Source organism: Pseudophryne corroboree, chromosome 4, assembly GCF_028390025.1.
Source record: "Pseudophryne corroboree isolate aPseCor3 chromosome 4, aPseCor3.hap2, whole genome shotgun sequence".
Classification (NCBI taxonomy): Eukaryota; Metazoa; Chordata; class Amphibia; order Anura; family Myobatrachidae; genus Pseudophryne; species Pseudophryne corroboree.
The window spans coordinates 140,783,515-140,787,617 of NC_086447.1; positions in this window are offsets into that span (position 1 = coordinate 140,783,515).

The window sequence follows — 4,103 nt, forward strand, 5'->3', positions numbered from 1 at the left end:
CTGGCTACTACACGGCTCTAAATCAAAATAGATTCATCCTTATACTTACTGTAACTTTGTCAAGGGCTTCATGAAATGTTTCACCTGGATTTCTAAAAGTGTGTCATCTGTGGACTTGTTTCATCACTCCACCTCACTTTATTCCAATTTATCTCTGGCAAATGTTTCTCCTGAAATGTGTCAGTATTTTTGGAAATTCATACCTGTCAATGTGGATCCCAGGACTGTACTTTGCAGCACTTACCGGGTTCAGCGTCACTGGTGCCCTGGTGAACGGTCTGTGGCACCTGCTGGGCTAAAGTATTATGGCAGGCTATTCTCCTCTGCTGGCTCCTGCTGCTGCACTGTTACTCCTGGTGGTTGACAGGCTACCACAGTTCCCATACAATACTACAGCGTCCAAGCCATATGCTTCCTTGTGTGTTCCCAAGTTGCTTATGTTCCTGATTCCTAGTTCCCTGGTGTTCTATTCCTTGCCTGTTCCTGTACCCATGTTCCAGTTCTGATCCCATCCACCTCACGGCAAATCCTCAGTTCTTTTTTAAGTGCATGTCTGTACTTAGGAACCCAGACGAAGACCAATGACCTGCATGTCAGGTACAGCACAGCCCAAATTCCCTTGCAGGGGCCCCTGGTGAAAACCCCCAACACATAAGCCTCTGTCCCTTTGTTCTGGGTCCCAGTCAACCTAAAGTACAGGTCAGCATTCACTAAGCACAATGGGCCTGATGCATGTGCACCAGTTTGTGGAGTGTATCGCATGTGTTTTCATATTGTGTGTACTCCAGATCTGAGTGTATGCAATTGCAGGTGATGCAAAGTTCTTCACATTCCAATCTCATCTTCACTGATGACTGAAGGGCTAATAATGGGCTGTAATGGGGCGTTATCATGTAGGCAATGTCTTGTGAGGGCATGTAGATGCATCATTTTACAGGAGGAATACAATGAGCGTATGCACAGAGATTGGGTGCTCCTCAAAGATGAGTACAACTCTGCATGTGGTTGATTATATGGATATAGTGCTATGCATGCAACTTGGGACCAATCACACTCACACAGCTCCAGACCTACTCCTAGATTGCGTTCACCTCAGTCTGTTTAGTTCCTGCTTTGATGTCACAAACACGCCCTGCGTTCGGCCAGCCACTCCCCGTTTCCTATGCCACTCCTGCGTTTTAGCCTGACACACCTGCGTTTTTTAGCACACTCCCAGAAAACGGTCAGTTTACGCCCAGAAACACCCACTTCCTGTCAATCACTCACCGATCAGCAGTGTGACTGAAAAGCGTCGCTAGCCCGGTGTAAATTTGCTTAGTTTTGTGTGAAATTACTTGGCGCATGTGTCCTGCGGCCCATATGTATGCGCAGAACAGCCGGTTTTTAGCCTGATCGCTATGCTGCGAAAAATGGCAGCGAGCAATCAACTCGGAATGAGGGCCTTTATGCGATAACACATGGGATCCAGGATAAGTAACCATGTGTCATTGGGCCCCTGAGGACTGCTAATTGCGGATTATGCTTCACATGTCTAAGGCACCCAAATCATAATTCCTGATAAGTGCCAGGTATAAGGGCTAACTGAATAGCCCCCGGTGAATCAATTAGCTGTGGTAAATTACCACAGCTAATTGAATACCAGCCTTGTGTCTTGTAAAAGAGTCCACACAACCTTGCTACCACTATGTAACATAACAAAAGTTATGCAGTAGTGATTTAGCAATATAACAATATTTTAATAAAGAAACAAAAGTTAAGCAACAGCTAGGGTAGTAGTAGAGAGTCCCACAATACTTACAATAAGTCTTTGCTCAAATAGTGGGCCGAATGTAATGAAGTCTGAGTTGGCCGGAGGTGTGGGTTCTCAGCCACACTCTGACATTTTTTTTTAAACTGCAATCATGTACAAAGCAATACCATGACTTGTAAATGATTGGCGCTTTAAAAAGTGTCCGAGTTCAACCGGGAACCTGCACCTCTGGCCAACGCGAACTTAGTTACATCCAGCCCAGTGTATCAGAAGGGACAATAAAAGTCCTCTAGCTATATTAGTATGAATGGATCTGAACTAGATATATATTACACACTGTAATGAGCATATCACCTAAATAAATACAACTACCTTTTAAGGGGTTACAGATATTCACAAACCATCATGAGTCCCACTGTTGGGGGATCTTCACCATTTTATCTCACAAGTTATAAAAACAGACGGAATGTAGTAGAATGTGCTATTTTCCTTGTCACAAGAAAATAAGGCACATTATCAAAAACACAAGTATGATCTCATCCTCTTTCTTATTCAATTTAGTGACCGCAAATATGCTGAAGCAAAGTCATGCCCTAATATAATGTAGGGTTCAATTCAACGCTGTATCTATTCATTGTAAATTTCCTTTGAGAAAATGATTTATATGTTGATATTAATAAAATAAAGCTGCATGAACAGCTGCTTAGCAACAGACCCATGTTTGATATTTTTATATTTGTGTGTTGCATACAGTATGTGTACTAGTGTCTACTGTGTATGTACTATACACTGGCTAGGACTGGCCCACAGGGGTACAGGGGAAACCACCGGTGGGCCCTACTGCCTGGGGGCCCACCCTCTCCTCTAACGATCAGGTTCCAGACTGTGCACTTGAATTATACATTATATACATATGTTACCTTATACTGGACTATGGTGTATTTTCTATACTGCACTGCGGTTATTAATCTGGTACATTATCAGGCATGCAGCAGCTGTATTTATTGTATATATTTATGAAGGGGCCCAGACAATGCATTCTCTAATGATTAGTCAAACCAATGAGGTGCAGGCCACACCCCCTCTGCAGACTGGCCACACCCCTAACATGGGCCCCTACCAATGTATTTCCCCGGTGGGCCCTACACGCCCCAGTCCGACACTGACTATACAGTATGAGTTAATTTCAAACTTCTGATCTTTCAATGACTGACCATTTCAAATGAGTCAGAGGCAAGACACACAGGCCTATGGTGTTTTGTAGAGATGAGCGCCTGAAATTTTTCGGGTTTTGTGTTTTGGTTTTGGGTTCGGTTCCGCGGCCGTGTTTTGGGTTCGAACGCGTTTTGGCAAAACATCACCGAATTATTTTTGTCGGATTCGGGTGTGTTTTGGATTCGGGTGTTTTTTTCAAAAAACCCTAAAAAACAGCTTAAATCATAGAATTTGGGGGTAATTTTGATCCCAAAGTATTATTAACCTCAAAAAACATAATTTACACTCATTTTCAGCCTATTCTGAACACATCACACCTCACAATATTATTTTTAGTCCTAAAATTTGCACCGAGGTCGCTGTGTGAGTAAGATAAGCGACCCTAGTGGCCGACACAAACACCGGGCCCATCTAGGAGTGGCACTGCAGTGTCACGCAGGATGTCCCTTCCAAAAAAACCTCCCCAAACAGCACATGACGCAAAGAAAAAAAGAGGCGCAATGAGGTAGCTGTGTGAGTAAGATTAGCGACCCTAGTGGCCGACACAAACACCGGGCCCATCTAGGAGTGGCACTGCAGTGTCACGCAGGATGTCCCTTCCAAAAAACCCTCCCCAATCAGCACATGATGCAAAGAAAAAGAAAAGAAAAAAGAGGTGCAAGATGGAATTATCCTTGGGCCCTCCCACCCACCCTTATGTTGTATAAACAAAACAGGACATGCACACTTTAACCAACCCATCATTTCAGTGACAGGGTCTGCCACACGACTGTGACTGATATGACGGGTTGGTTTGGACCCCCCCCAAAAAAGAAGCAATTAATCTCTCCTTGCACAAACTGGCTCTACAGAGGCAAGATGTCCACCTCATCTTCACCCTCCGATATATCACCGTGTACATCCCCCTCCTCACAGATTATCAATTCGTCCCCACTGGAATCCACCATCTCAGCTCCCTGTGTACTTTGTGGAGGCAATTGCTGCTGGTCAATGTCTCCGCGGAGGAATTGATTATAATTCATTTTAATGAACATCATCTTCTCCACATTTTCTGGATGTAACCTCGTACGCCGATTGCTGACAAGGTGAGCGGCGGCACTAAACACTCTTTCGGAGTACACACTTGTGGGAGGGCAAC